This window comes from Pongo abelii, chromosome 13, assembly GCF_028885655.2.
Source record: "Pongo abelii isolate AG06213 chromosome 13, NHGRI_mPonAbe1-v2.0_pri, whole genome shotgun sequence".
Lineage (NCBI taxonomy): Eukaryota > Metazoa > Chordata > Mammalia > Primates > Hominidae > Pongo > Pongo abelii.
This window is the reverse complement of record NC_071998.2, coordinates 80570291-80586425: the sequence shown is the minus strand read 5'-3', so window position 1 is coordinate 80586425 and position 16135 is coordinate 80570291. Positions and strand designations below refer to the sequence as shown.

The window sequence follows — 16135 nt, the reverse complement described above, 5'->3', positions numbered from 1 at the left end:
GAATTGAGGTGCCATGGGCTTGCCCAGGGTCTGGGCACTCCAGTCACCTTCCCGGAAGGCTAACTCTGACCTCAACACCTTTCCTGAACTTCTCAGAGCAACCTCCTTTCCGCGTCCTCCCCTCAGCCTGCCCCACTACTAGAAATCCCTGTCTTGGTATTTTGATATTTTCAGATGAAAACCACAGAAGACAGTAGGAACTGCTGGGAAATTCACCTGAACAAACAGGACGTGAGAAAGCCCAGAAATAAAGCATCATCCTTAGACGAGGGCACCATGCAGTCTGGGGAGGAAAGTGTCTGGACCATTCAAAATCTGGATTGCAAATCTTCCATCACCCCGCAGCTATTTCCTTTGTAACCCTCTGGAGCATGCTTCCTTCTCCATTTTCCCTCATAAGCATTTCTACATTCAGTGCCTGTAGATGGGGTGGCTGGCCAGGGTTCCAGACTGTTTGCTACTGCTGCTTCCAAACAGCTACAAGCTGCTGAGTTATTCCTCTTGTTGGTTGTTCATGGAGCCACCATGAGATACCCACCACAGTCTCTGATCCCTGCCTGCCTGGTTGAGCTGTTATGCCGCATCATTTCCCTGAGTTGGTCTCCGTGCAGGGAAAATCATGGCGTCTTATTTATCCTGTGCCTCAGGACTGATGCTGGCAGAACTGTTTAAACAACAAATAAATGTGCTTAAAAAGTCCTTTCATTTTGTCAAAAGAAGGGAACTAACACTTTATGAGAGCTTACTCTATGACAGATGCTTTATTTATTCCCTGACTTAGTTCTCACAAAAAGCACTTGAAAAACATATCATTATACCTATTTTCACAGTCCTGCAAACTGAAGTGCAGAAAGGCCAAGTCTGTGGTATGCAAAGGCTCCACAGTCCTGATAGCGCCATAAGAACACACTTGAAAATGTGTTTCTGACAAATGTTCTGATCTGCCTAAAATACTTGAGTTTTTTTGAAAGAAAGAAACCATTGTTGACCTGATATCTAAGGAAGAAAGTGTTCTGTTTTGTTTTTAAATACTGGGAGCTGATTTTAGGTAAGAGAGTCCATGTGATATTTGCTAAGGATTACTAATCCTTAGAAAGAGACACAATTGGTGTCAATAAATAAGGCCAATAAGAATAACAAAAATAAATGTTGATGCCTATTAGGAAAAAATAGTCTCGTGACAATGGTTAGGATGAAGCATCCTGCTGTGTTTACTTAAGGGAATTTCTTCAATTATCTGTGAGGCAAGAAGGCAGAAAACATTGAGTGAAAACACGAAGCCACTGTTAGTCAAGAATTCTACAGTCTCTCAACAATCAGAAACAAAATTCCCTGGGGAAGCCCTTCCCCATATTAATTAGAAAAGTCAGGGAGATGAACTTGAGGCTAGAATAAGCATGAAGGCATAGGTGGCCCCAGTGTCTTTACAAACACTCCAGAAAATTGTACCCTATGGAACTGTGCAGAGGTAGGTTTGCAAATCAAACACATGAAATGATGAAATGCTACTAGATATAAGTCAGATTATATGTATTCTTATATTTATGCCCTTAATAAGCATTTATTGAGCACCTATTATGTGCCAGGTTCTATGTACTTTGAATACAATGATGCTATGCTCTAAGAATGTAAAATAAACTTATAAGTGCTGCAATCGTAATTATTTAAAATATTGACATATATTGAATGTCTATTTAATTATATTTCAGGTTATAATTATAACCATTCTTTTTTTTTATTTTTTTTTTAGACAGAGTCTCCCTCTGTCAGCCAGGCTGGAGTGGAGTGGCGTGATCTTGGCTAATTGCAAGGTCCACCTTCTGGGTTCACACTGTTCTCCTCCCTCAGCCTCCGGAGTAGCTGGAACTACAGGTGCCTGCCACCACGCCCAGCTAATTTTTTGTATTTTTAGTAGAGACGGGGTTTCTCCACATTAGCCAGGATGGTCTCGATCTCCTGAACTCGTGATCCGCCCACCTCTGCCTCCCAAAGTGCTGGGATTACAGGCGTGAGGCACCACACCCGGCGAATTATAACCATTCTTATACTTTTTAATTATAAATGGGAGTTTCATAGAAAAAGTGCCATTTGGCCTTATTCACCTCAATTCATCACTTCTTGATTAAATTTATCCATCGGGTTTATGTAGCCTTAGCAAGTACAATAATTCTCCTAATGGGAACTGCTTCAAGTGAAGAAGGAGGAAGCGCTATGTAGGAGGAAGCACTCAGTCTCTGTGATGTATTTGCAAATCCATTCCTACTAACAAATAGTGGCTGTAAGAAAGACATCAATGAATACATCTAATCTGTCTTCAGGTTGTTTGTGAAGGACTAGGATAGACATGGGGGTCCAATAAAGTAGAGGGGATCAACTGTACACTAAAACAAGTTATTCCAAATGTAGTCTAAACTTCACAATACCTGGTTTTAACATGATAGCACAAAATCTTTGTTTTCTTCCTTTCCTTAATTTCTTGGCTATTTTGCCCAATGATATTTCTTTCTGACAAATCACCCAATGGCAACAAGGAATATAGGGAACAGAAATGAAAACTGCATCTCTGATGAGCCTAAAGATGGTTAAACCCGCAAACTCTGACATAAGAGGGAGAATGGCCAAAAGCAAGGTCAAAAGGGATGTCAGAAGACATAGGGAGGGAAGGCATCAGAAACCTGGGAGAAGGCCTCTCAGGTGAAGTGGTGTGTCTGAGCTTCCAGCCCACCCATCCCTATGCAACTGGGCAGGAAACAGAATGTGAGATGTGCTTTACTATATAACACAGTTTGCTCAGGTACTTAAAAAACCGGTGTGATTTTGGCATCAGAAAAACAAGCCATATTGGAAAACTGCCAAAGCAAACACACAAACAAGCAAACAATCCCTATGATCTGGACATTCTTTTTTTTTTTTTTCTTGAGACAGAGTCTCACTCTGTGGCCCAGGCTGGAGTGCAGTGGTGCAATCTCGGCTCACTACAAGCTCCGCCTCCCAGGTTCACGCCATTCTCCTGCCTCAGCCTCCCAAGTAGCTGGGACTACAGGCACCCGCCACCATGCTCGGCCAATATTTTGTATTTTCAGTAGAGACGGGGTTTCACCGTGTTAGCCAGGATGGTCTCGATCTCCCAACCTCGTGATCAGCCCGCCTCAGCCTCCCAAAGTGCTGGGATTACAGGCGTGAGCCACCGTGCCTGGCCGATCTGGACTTTCTTAACCCGTCTCTTAATCAACTCCTAACTCAAAAAGAAAACTAAAACCAAATAGCAGAATGTAGACTATGACCATGATAAAAGCTTGACAAACCAGAACCTATGGGTTATCCCTAAAGAAGTGCTCAGAAGAAATTTTAGGGCCTTGAATAACATGCTATATTCATGCATTTGATCAATGAACAAATACATTGCATATCTATTCTATGTCAGGCATTATTCTAGCAGTACATAAAACAGGTTGAAACGCCTGTCTCTGTAGAGTGTGCATCCTAATGAAGGAAATAAATAAGTACTGTATTTACGTAGTAGGTCATTCAATGTTAGTGTTACAGGAGAAAATAAATTAGGAAAGGAACTAAAATGTGCATAGTGGGTTTGAATAAGGTGGTTAGGAAGGCCTAATTGAGAAGAATACATCTGAGTAAAGATGTAAATGGGCGAAAAGTGTGTCTCTCTGGGGGAGAAAATGCTCCCTGCCGAGGAAAGAAAACTTGCAAAGGCCCAGAGGCTTGCAAAGGTCTGAGGATCCGCAACTACTTGCTTCTAAAAAAACACTCCATGTTCCTCTTCCTTCCATGTACCTTGAGAGTGCCTCTAACTGGTGGCATCTAAACCAGAGCTGTCTGGCAGAGATTTGGGGAAAAGTAGCTCCTAGGCATCCATGTCCTGGAATACAGGGGAAAACATAGAAAATACACACCCAGCATGGGCTGTAGCTGGAGATGGCTGTGAAGTCAAAAATTTGCTGTTGCTGTTGTTGTTTTTATTTTAAATGATAAACATTATAGTGCACTGTTATGCTGATGTTAATGTCTCCCTGCTGTGGGAAATTTTTATTATGCAGGAGAAGGGAGAATTTTCTAGAGCAAAATGCTAGAAAGCATAGGATCTAGCAAACAAGAGGAAAGGTTTTTCTAGATAAGAATGGACAGGGAGCATGTTGATTTCTGTGGTGGAAGTTTGCTGTGATTACTCCTTTTGTTTCTTTCCCCCAGTGAAATAGGAAGCAAGGTGATTGGCTCAGAGAGAAGACAGAGAGGAATTTTTGGAGGTGTGAAGACAGGAGTCATGAAATGATCATGTGGGACGTGAGATTAATTTGGCCAGGAAACGTGATGTGATGGCAGGAAACAGTGAGAACCCATTTGATACTATGAAATTAAAGTGAGGCCAGTAGCATACTGGAGGGTATTTTTCCTGCCACCAGCAGGTGCATGAATGCAGTGCAGAGTGGTGGAAAGTTCCCTGGTGAACTTCAGAGCATCCAGCAACGCTGGCTGTGACAGCACAGGCATTGGCCAGCCAGGACGGACTGTGGCTGCACTACCAAGAACCAGCCAAAATGCCAGTCCTGGGAAAACGGGGTTCATCCAGCTCAGGGCTCTTTCCAGAGACAGGCATGCAACAAAACAGGTGAGTTGTGTGAGTTAACGATGCATGTAAAGGTGTGATCATAATGGGTTATTCAACTGAGGCAAGAAGGAGGCAGTGAATAGGAGAGTCCATTGAGGCTGGAGAATCATAACAGCAGGCACACAGGTGCAAGTGAGCTGGGAAGATGAGAGGGGGGCGCTAGGAGAGCAGGGTGCTGGAAATGGCAACTGTGGCAGGATTTCTGGACAATTCCTAGTAACAACATGAGTAATCATGATCATGGTATTACCCTGGCAGAGAGTGCTGAGGTGGAGTGGAGAATAGGAACATTGAAAGGAAGGAGGCCCAGAACTGGTGGGGAGGAAGCCGTGTAATCTGAAAGCTCTGCTCTATGGCACTGAAATCAGCAAACATTAAGAGAGTAGTGGTGTTGTAAAGAATGACAGTGGGCCAGGAGATGCATCTTTACAGATTGATGAGACTATTCTGAAGGGGAAGGGGAGAGGAGTCTTCAGAAAGAAGAGGTGTTGTGTGGTGGGACCTGATCTCAAGAGATTCTAATCTGCTGGGAGGTGTTCAGAAAACATCCCATAAGCGAAAGTGCAGAGCACAACCTTGGATCCTATCGCCATACTGACCAGATCTCCACAGAATCACTTCGATACGTGATTGTCCTTAATTCTCAGCAGATATACAATAATTTCTGTTACGTCAAGCCTGGGATTAATGGGGTATTAAAATGGAACTGTCTTGGCGAAATCTGTCTTCATTCCAAACATACACAGTGATGGCAGATCCAGCTGCCCCATCAGGGTGGGGATTGCCTACAGGTCAAGCCTGTAGAATATCACTCTCAGGGCAGCTCCTCTTACAGAGTAATGAATTGTACTTAAAGGTCGATTCTACAGTTCCAGAGGTTTTTTCTTACTCTTGATCGTGGGCTTTTTTTTTTTTTTTTTTTTTTTTTTTTTTTTTTTTTTTTTTTTAAACCAAGGGCAGATACTGCGGACAGTATGAACAACGAAATCTGAAATGTCTCATTTTTGACATTTCATAGACTTTGATTAATCAACAGAATTGACTACAGTGTCCTTATTGGTACTAGAATGTGCCATTCATTCATACAAAATATATTTATCAATTCATTTATTTGTTCATTCAAAATATACTTACAGAGTCCCTACTCTGCTAGCCATACTTTCAGGGGCTAGAGTTACAGAAGTAAACAAGATGATATGCCTGGTTTTCTGGGGCTTCTGTTACAGTGGGGAAGAAATGACAACAGACAATCAGTCATGTAGCTTCAGAGAATAATCATGGAGACAAAGAAAGTAAAGCAGGTAGGAAGAGAGGAGCAATGGTGATGCTTTTTCTGATGACTGGTTGCAGAAGGCCTCCCCTTGCAAAGAGCTTGGGGAAGAGAAGTCCAGACAGGGGCATGAGGATTCTGGACCTGTCGCCACACGGCCAGTGAGGGCAGAGCTGAGCACAGGACGGACAACCAGGCAGCAATGAGATCTCACCACACGGGACAAATCATAGAGGGTCTATCTCACAACAAGGAATTTGGAGTTTAACTGTGATATGAGAAACCATTGGTGTGTCTGGAGTATAAATCATATATTTGGAAGCTCACTCTGCCTGCTGCACAGAGAAACACCAAAGGGGACCAAAAGGAGACTTGAGGAGACAGCTCATAGGCTGGGTGGCTGAGACCTGAGTGTGGCCCAGATCAACAAGAGGTAGCTGTATTCTGGAACTGTTTCCAAGGCAGAGGAGAATCAGGAGTGATTTCTATTTTGGAGGCAAGCAACCTTGTGAAGGATGATGCCATTCCTGGACTGGGAGGGCAGGGTGCAGACCATGAATGCTGAGTCTGGTTGGGGCTTGTGCGGTTTCTGATGTTCTCGAATTACCCGAGTGGAGCTGAGGGTGGCCAGAGGATATGAGTTTGAGGCCTGAACTCAGAAGCCATCAGCTTCAGAGGGAACACAAGCCATGGTCCTGGGTGAGCTTTCCCAGGAGTAAGTGCTTATACAGTGCAAGAGACCAGTGAGTGCTGGACCCTGGGGATACAGACATTCCAATGTCATTACCACCAACCCAAGAAGCAGCAGTGAAGAGGTCTGGCCCTGCCCTTTGCCATGAGAACAACATGCCCAGAGCCAGGTTTTTGCCAGGTTAGTGGAATAGTAATTGCAGTTTCAGGCCATGAATTTTAAATCATTATAACTAGGCTCAAACAAATTCTTATTAATCAGAACAGGACCCACTACAATCAACACATTTTTGCCAACAAGAAATAAGTTTGTTTATTCCTGTATCATACAAATCCGTGCTTTGGAATTCAAAGAACTCTTGGAAAGCATTTTCTGCATCCTACTGATTGTGGAAGCATTTTCCCTGCAAAAAGTTGTTAAGATGCTTGAAGAAGTGGTAATTCAGTTGGCAAGAGGTCAGCTAAATATGGTGGATGAGGCAAAACTTCGTGGCCCTACTTGTTCAACTTTTGAAGGGTTGGTTGTGCAATGTGCGGTCAGGCATTGTCATGGAGAATTGGGACCTTTCTGTTGACCAATGCCAGCTGCAGATGTTGCAGTTTTTGGTGCATCTCATCGATTTGCTGAGCAGACTTCCCAGATTTAATGGTTTCACCAGGATTCAGAAAGCTGTAGTGGATCAGACTGGCAGCTGACCACCAAACCATGACCATGACCTTTTTTGGTGCAGGTTTGGCTTTGGGAAGTGCCTTGGAGCTTCTTCTCAGTCCAACCACAGAGCTGGTCATTGCTGGTCATTGTGTAAAATCCATTTTTCATTGCACGTCACAATCCAATCAAAAAATGGTTCATTGTTGCATAGAATAATAGGAGACAACACTTTAAAACAATGATTTTTTAAATTTTTGCTTATCAAGCTTTGTCACTTCCAATTTGCTGCTAATGCTGAACAACCATAGAATGGTTGATGTTGAGTTCTTCGGCAACTTCTCATGTAGCTGTAGGAGGATCAGCTTTGATGGTTGTTCTCAATTGGCCTTTGTCAACTGCCAATGGCCAGCCACTATGCTCCTCATCTTCAAGGCTCTCATCTCCCTTGCAAAACTTTTTGAACCACCACTGCACTGTACATTCATTAGTAGTTCCTGAGCCAAATGCGTTGTTGATGTTGCGAGTTGTCTCTGCTGCTTTATGATCCATTTTGAACTCAAAAAAGAAAATCACTCGAATTTGCTTTTTGTCTAACATCATTTCCATAGTCTAGAATAAACATAAAATAAACAGCAAGGAATAAGTCATTAGCAAAAAAAAAAGCGAGAAATGCACATTAAAATGATGTATAACATAACCACATGTATTTAAGAATGTATTCCAGTATCAAATGGCAAATTCCAACAACGCAGAAACCACAATTACTTTTGCACCAACCTAATATTGCTAAAGTTCCATTCTGCAGGGCTCCTAGTCCTCCTTACAATTACTCCAAACCAACTTGTCTGCAAATAACTTCCATTAACCTTTATATCATTTCCCACAAGGGTTTGCCAAAGTGGAGGTAAAAGTTTTTGTTTTTTAATTTAAGCAAAGTAAAACAGGGATTTGAGGAATGGCAAATTATAATCTTTTCAAGTCTGGAACTCCAAAAGGGAAAATCCAAGATGTTTTGAGAGATGAAGTAAGAAGTTCTGGGACCCAACAAACTTCAGGCTAAAACTGTGTGTTGGGTGAAATTGTGTCTCAGCAGACTAGCCAGTATATTTTTACTAGCATTTTACTGACTACACACCAAGGAAGCCCTGTTCTCCGTTTCACACATTTGATATTGACAAAATGTCCTGTGCTAAGCTAGCTACCTTACCTCTCCCACTTTACAGACAAGGAAACAGGCACAGAGAGCTCCCGCAGCTTGTCCCCGTTGACCTGACTAAATGGAGGGGTGGAGGGGTGGACAGTTGGCTGTGTGCAGAGCCCCCACCCCTGCTTAGCTGACCAGGTGTTTGTGCCTCCTGAAGGAAGGGAGATGTGGCCTGAGCGCTCCTTCCACACTAAAACACTACACGTACACAATGCCCACTTAGCAGGACCACAAGTCATTCCAACTTACAACAATTTAGAAGACAGAGAAAATACATTCAACCCTGACACGTTTGGGAGGTAGGGTGGGGCTCACCTAGGCCACAAACACAGTGACATTCTCAGCTCAAAAAAGAAAGTGGGTGGTGTCCCAGAACCTTGACCTGGTTGGCATTTTTGCCTTCTAAACAAAACAGTATGAATTCTTAAGAGGACTGAGGCACCTAGAGAGGGTTTGTGTTTGCTGTCAGCACAGTCATTGCTCAAACCTACAGTGGCCTCCTCTCCTCCTTGGAGGCATTCAGCTAATGCCCTTGGGCCCAGTTCTTATTGTCCACATGGACACCCTGCCAGCCCCACCAGGCAGGAACTGCACCACCCCCAGCACCTGTGAGCAGCCTCAGGGCGACCTGAGGTTGGACATGCCAAGCGGGTGTCCTATTAGACAAGGGAGGAGGCAGTCCCCACACCAGCCTGGGGGAAGGCAAGGGCTCACAGTGACAGAGGCAAGTCAGGGGGTCAAGGGCTGGGAATGTATTAAACAGCACAAAGGACCTAGATCTTCAATCAGCAATGAAACTCCCAATCACCTGCATGATAGCTCAGTGTGTAAAAGGCCCATTTCCTCAACAACAGAGACAGCCTTTACATCAGGAACATCAGTGGGCCTCAAGTGCAACATCTCTTGTCAGTTTCACAGTATGGGTCTCTTGAAAATACTTAGTTCCAATTCTGCTCGGCAATGAAGGAAATGCTAGGAACTGGGAAGGAACCCAAGGTCAGTATGACCTTATTCTTCCACGAGAATAACTTTCACTGGAATACTTTCTAAACAAATACCCTAGATATAGCAAAGGAAATACAACTATATTGGTTTTTCCTAGTGAAATTTGCTGAAACCAATCTATTCTTCATATTAAAGTAGGGTTTCCCAAAATGTTTCAGATGTTACACTGACAAATATTATACCCTAAGAACTGTATATCTATTTTAGAGCATATTATAAACAATAGAACTGGTATAGCAAACCTACGCCTTCAGTAGGGATATAAAATTTTCTTTATAAGATTACAGAGGAAAAATCTATTTCAGGTAAAATGTTAGACTGAGGATAAAGTTGGTATGCTGGCATGGCAAATGTTGGACTCCGTAGCTGCCATGAAGTCCAAAAGCAGAATCTTTCTATGTCAGCTCCAGAGCACTCCCTTTTAAAAGAGAGACATCTAGGCCGGGTGTGGTGGTTCACGCCTGTAATCCCAGCACTTTGGGAAGCCGAGGTGGGTGGATCTCAAGGTCAGGAGATCGAGACCAGCCTGGCCAATATGGTGAAACTCCATCTCTACTAAAAATACAAAAACTTAGCCAGGCATGGTGGCATGTGCTTGTAGTCCCAGCTACTCAGGAGGCTGAGGCAGGAGAATTGCTTGAACTCGGCAGGTGGAAGTTGCAGTGAACCAAGATCACACCACTGTACTCCAGACTGGGCGACAGAGTGAGACTCCTTCTCAAAAAAAAAAAAGACATCTGATTCTACGTATAGTTTATTGAATTGGAACAAAGTATAGTTAATCAATACAGTGTTTATTAAGTGTTCTTCAGAGGCTGGAGAAAAACTCATGGCTAAGGACTAGTTGGAAACATTAAATCCTCATAATGTCCTTTCTTCCTATCTTTCTTTCTTTCTTTCTTTCTTTTATTAGACAGGATTTCTCTCTGTCGCCCAGGCAGGAGTGCAGTGGTGCTATCACAGCTCACTGCAGCCTCGACCTTCTGGTCTCAAGTGATCCTCCTGCCTCACCCTCCCAAGTAGTGGGGACTACAGGTGTGCAGCACCACACCCAGCTAATTTTTTCCTGTTTTTTTGTAGAGATGGTGTCTCACCATATTGCCCGGGCTGGTCTCAAACCCCTAGGCTCAAATGATCCTCACGTCAGCCTTCCAAAGTGCTGGTGTTACAGGCATGAGGCACCATGCCTGGCCTCCCATAACGTCTTTAAACCCGTGTGGGGCAGGCTTTTCTCCCTACTCCGTCGCTGAGCAATGAGACTGTGGGTCAATCCACACTTACCCTTGCAGAAACAGTGGGGACCTCTGGGGCCCAAGGAGGGTCCCAGGAGGGAACTCTGGGTCTGTTCAGTCCACACCCTGCTGTGAGGAGGAGCAGGACCATGAGTCAGTTCGGCCGGCAACTGACACAGGGGCTCAGAGCTTTCTAGAATGTGACAGAGCAAAGCCCCACATAAACAGAGAGCCAGGTGATGTGCAGAAATTTGAAATGTTTTCTGAGCATAAAAGATCTCCAATTTGTCCACATTCCATAAAACTCAAAAATGTGAAAACAGTGATTTGATGTTTGGAGGGGCAAACAGCTGAACCCAGGTATACTGGATAAAAAGATATAACAGTGCCATCATACCTGAGGGAATGATGGCTGAAACCCTGTTCCTGCATCAGATCCCATTGGCACCTGTGGTAGGCAGGATTCTAAGGTGGCCCCCAAGGCCCTCAACCCTGGTGTGCTTGCCTGTGAAATCTCTTCCCCTAAGCACAGGTCCTCTGGGGACATGACAGCACATCATTCCTGTGACCATGGTGGGCCACAGGGAGAGGGTCCCGGCTGGGTTTGATCCCGTTATGTGAGGTCTTTAAATGCACAGAATTTTCCCCAGCTGACTGCACAGGAGAAAGCCAGACAGAGGCATTCCTGCTGGGCTGGGTAAAGGAGCAAGAAGCATGTTGTAAATTACCCATGGGGTGGCCCTAGGAGCGGAGAGTGCCCCCAGGCCACAGCTATCAAGGGAGCAGAGATCTGCCACCTCACAATTTCAGCCTGTGAAACACTAAGCAAAGGGCCCATGTGACCTGGATTCTCGGTGGAGTTGTGAAATGATGCATTTGTGTTGTTTTATGCCACTGAGCTTGTGGCATTTCGCAACCACAGTAACCATGTCCTTTCCTCAGATGTCCTTTCTTCCATGTTCACCCCTGAAATGGGGCCCATGTGTGCGCCTGAGTTCCACCTAAAACGCACAAGAGGAGAGGTGGCAGACATTACCCTAAGGAAGTTTTAAGGAGAGGGACTCCACTCTTTGCCTTTAAGGCATGTCTATAATCATGAGAAGATCCGCTGGTCATTTTCATGGACTCACCAAATTGACTTTGGCAAACACCTCTGTGCCTTGCCCATCTACAAGTAGGGCAAAGATGACTTTCTCTGTCTGGATCCTGCTGAGTCACATAGTTTTTCTAAGAGCCAAATTTTGAAACAAGAGCACATTTGGCCCTGGAGTGTTTCTGCCGACAGCATGACCGTGCGGCCCCAAGCACCCGCTTTGCAGGTTCTGGGCATGATGGTCCCAGCAGGAGAGCTGGTAGCTGCCCCACATAGACAGCTGGCTGGAAGCCAGGTCGTCTGGGTTGTTGTCGCTGACACAGCACAATACAAAGCAGGTCATGTGTTTGTTTAAAGGGGCTGCTTTCTCTCCTTTCACACGGACCCCGTGAACATGGGCACTTTCTCAGGACACACCCTTCCTTGGCCTTGGGTGTCTGGGTGGGCCATCCCCTAGACTGCACACTCCCAGAGGGCTTGAGCTTGCACACTGTTCTTCCTTTCCATCCTTGCTGCTACTTCATGGACTTCTTAAACTACTATCCCTTGCCCATCATCTTACAGATATGGGGATTTGCTTTACCTTGGATGAAATTGTTATTTAAATTTTTCTCTACAACCTCTGCCACAAGCCACTCATGACTGATTCAAGTGTGAAAAAGCCAGGGAGAAAACAGATTTTGTACCTCACTCTATCCATGCACATCACACAATGGGGTGCTGCCTCTCTGGAACCCCGTTTCAGAAAGCAAATCCCCTATCTGTCCCCGACTCTCTCAGTGAGGCTGCTGTCTCTCCTGCTCCTCACAGTCCCAGAATAGACCCACTACCACTTTCCCCAGTTGGTGCTTCATTACTACAGAATCACCAGGGGAGGGTAGAAAAGGTGACCAGAAGGAGGTGAAGAGGAGCCTGGGGTCCCAGCAGCCACGCTTTTCCCACATGGAACTCCTGGCATGCCTTCTGCATACACAGCCTTATCCAGACCCAATGCACAAGAACCAGCCTGCATTCTCCACCTGCGTCAGCTGTTGTCTCTGTCAATTCAGGCTGCTGTGACAAAATGCCATAACCTGGGTGGGTGGTTATAACCTGGGTGGGTGGTTATAAACAACAGAAGTTTATTTCTCACAGTTTTGGAGGCTGAAAGTTCACGATCAAAATGCCAGCAGATCCAGTGTCTGGGAAGGGCCCACTTCCTGGTTCATAGACAGACATCTTCTTGTTGTGTCCCCTCATAGCAGAAAAGGTGAGCAGTCTCTCTTGGGCCTCTTGTATAGGGGCACAAATCCCATTCATGAGAGTTCTACCCTGGTGACCTAATCACCTTCCAAAGGCCCCACCTTCTCATACCCTCACCTTAGGGGTTAGGATTTCAACCTGTGAATTTTGGATTGACACAAACATTTAGATTATAGCAGCTATCATTTCTTTCTCAGAGCAGCTGCCCCAAGCAGCCCTGAGAGCAGGGCCCGGCTGCTGATGCTGGAAGGTGCTCTCCATCTTGCCCTCTGACTCAAAGATGTCTTGTCTCCCCTTCACTGGTTAGTGTCCCTGGGTATTAACCATTTGTTTTCTTCTATCCTCAGAGGCGCTGGTACTTGCATCATAGAGAGAAACAGGCCCTCTGTTCTAGAATGGCACAGCCACGTGGTGAAACCCTCCTTTCCTCGGTGATATGGTTTGGCTGTGTCCCCACCCAAATCTCATCTTAAATTGTAGCTCCCATAACCCCCACTTGTCATGGGAGGGATGTGGTGGGAGATAATTGAATCATGGGGGTGGTTTTTCCCATGCTGTTCTCATGATAGTGAATAAGTCTCATGTGATCTGATGGTTTTATAAAGGGCAGTTCCCCTGCACATGCTCTCTTGCCTGCCTCCATGTAAGACATGCCTTTCTCCTCCTTTGCCTTCCGCCATGATTGTGAGGCCTGCCCAGCCATGTGAACTGTGGCTCCATTAAACCTCTTTTTCTTTATACATTACCTAGTCTTGGATATGTCTTTGTTAGCAGTTTGAAAACAAATCAATATACTGGGCTTGCCCCTTCCCAATATTGCCTCTGTAGGGAAAGCTGGGGTATCTGTGTCTTTTTAAGGTTCTTTCAAAGAGGCCACTGAGGGTGTTTCTCCAATCCCATTTAGGAAACCATTGCACTCATTTTAGTTGATCACAGCTATTCAGGTTTTCATATATCTATAAATATTTACACATCTCTTTTACCTATTTTCATGAGTCACCAGAATGAGCACAGAAGAGGAGGGACCACACAAGTACGGCAACCAAGAGGGAACTGACTTTCTTTGGAGAAAGACACCAATTTTCCAATTCAAGCTGGTCCAAGCAGCCAAATAGCAAATAAAGGAGATAGCAAAAAAAAAAAAAAAAATCTATAACTAGGAGCAGTTGCAGACAAAAGTTTGATGTCTTATCATTTCTCTCAGCTACATTCACACTCAGAGACAACTGCTTTGTCCAACATAGTCATTGCAGAAAAAAAAAAAAAAAGCAATAAAGGTTTTCCATATTGGCTACAATGGCTACAATCTGTAGACTCTGGTTAGCAAATTCATGACCAGAGTTCCATCTCATTTTTTTTTTGTCATTTAGAAATTGGTATTTTGTTAAACGAAATCTCCATATTTTACTTAAACCTTGCTCGTCTAATTTTCACAAGTATCTAAAAATGCATATTGCTGTTTCTTGGCAGAGCCCAATTCCATCTTTATTTATCTTAAGAGTAACAATTCTCCAGACACAAAATGCTTTGTTCTTTAAAAAAACAACCCAGATAACATTGACTGGGTGCTTGGGAGTGGGGCGGGTTTTCTACTGAGGGCTTCAAAATCATGACTCATAATAATCCTAGGATAGGCAAAAGTGTCATTACCACATTACAGATAAGGAAACCGAGGCTCAGGAAGGGGAAGTGGTGTGCTTAAGGCTGTCATGGCAGGACTGCTGGCTTTAGAGGAGAGCCGCTGCGCAAAGGTGGCAACACACCGCCGCTGTCAGCTTACCGCCTGACTCCCAGACTGAGGCCGTCACCAGGAGCCACCTCCTTCACACACCACTGCCCCTGGTGGTGTGTAAACGGCCGGCCACTTTCACACGCTCATGCACACACTCAGCAAAGATTGCTCTTCAAACTTAGGCTCTCCCTTCCTGTTTTGTGCGCCTGCTTCTAATTACACAGTTGTCTCCGTAGTGAGCTAGCTCTGCAGGAAGGGATGAAAAGATTGGTGTTCGGACCCTCCAGAAAAGACCAGACATAAGATGCAGCTGGAAGTACTGGGCGGACAGGAGCCTGGCACAAGCCATCATCTCCCAGGGGACGGAACGACCCCCTCATCTCCCTTTCCCAGACACATGCGGTCTCCCGTCCCCACGGCCCCCGCCCCCCCAACCCGCCTTCTGTAGGCTGCGTGGAGGGTGAGTCAGTCGGGGGAAGGGAAGAAGATACAGGTTTAGAAAACACTGGCGGAGGCTGGATTGACAGAGGTCCCGAGCCTGACTTTCTTGAGCTGGGTGTGACCCTGGTCTAAGAGAGAGCAACAAAATCCAGCCCGCCCCCTTTCTGCTCACACTCCCCCAAGGGGTCCTCCTGGCAGGGCCCCGGTGCCTGGGAAAAAAGAACCCCACCGGCTGCATCCTCAGCACCAGCAGGCCTGGGGCTTTCCTAGAACGCTACTTTCCTTTTCACCCCAGCCTGCTCTTGATGCTGCGGTGCTCAGGACGGGACCCACGGACTGCCTGGGAGACCCATGGACTGTGCTGGCCCCTTTCCCCGCATGCAAGACCCTAAGTAGAAATGCAGGTGGGGAAGTGATGCCTCCGTTCTTGTTGTGAAAATGTTTTCACACGCTGAAAAGTTGGAAGACAACAAACACTGCGACATATCACCTGGATCCAGCGCTTCGTAGCATGTTGTGATTTCTCTGCCTCCGCTCGCTTTCTCTCGTGGAACCGGTTGGAAGCTAGTTACAGACATCAAAACAACTCACTCTTGCATTCCTCAGCAGGCGCCTCCTAAGAATAAAGATGTAACGGCTGCATGAGGGCTCTCCAGAGAAACAGACCAATAGGATGCATGTGTATGTCTATACTTAGAGAGAGAGAGATTTCCTTTTAAGGAATGAGTTCCTGTGATTGTGGGGCCTGGCAGGAGGGCCTGCCAGGGGGCCTAGTTGGTTCCAGCAGGCTGGAAATGTAAGTGTGTTGATTTTGCCATCTTAAATTTGATCTCTGCAGGGAAAGCTGGCAGACTGAAAACTCAGGCAGGGTTCCTGTGTTACATCCTTAAGGCAGAATTCCTTCTCCTTTAGGAAACCTCAGTCTTTGCTTAGAAGGCCTTCAACTG

General features: G+C 45.3%; 1 pseudogene; it reads right to left on the bottom strand.

The window, feature by feature from the left end:
- Positions 1-6698: 6698 nt before the first annotated feature.
- Positions 6699-15817, bottom strand: LOC134759757 (histone-lysine N-methyltransferase SETMAR-like; annotated as a pseudogene).
- Positions 15818-16135: the final 318 nt, after the last annotated feature.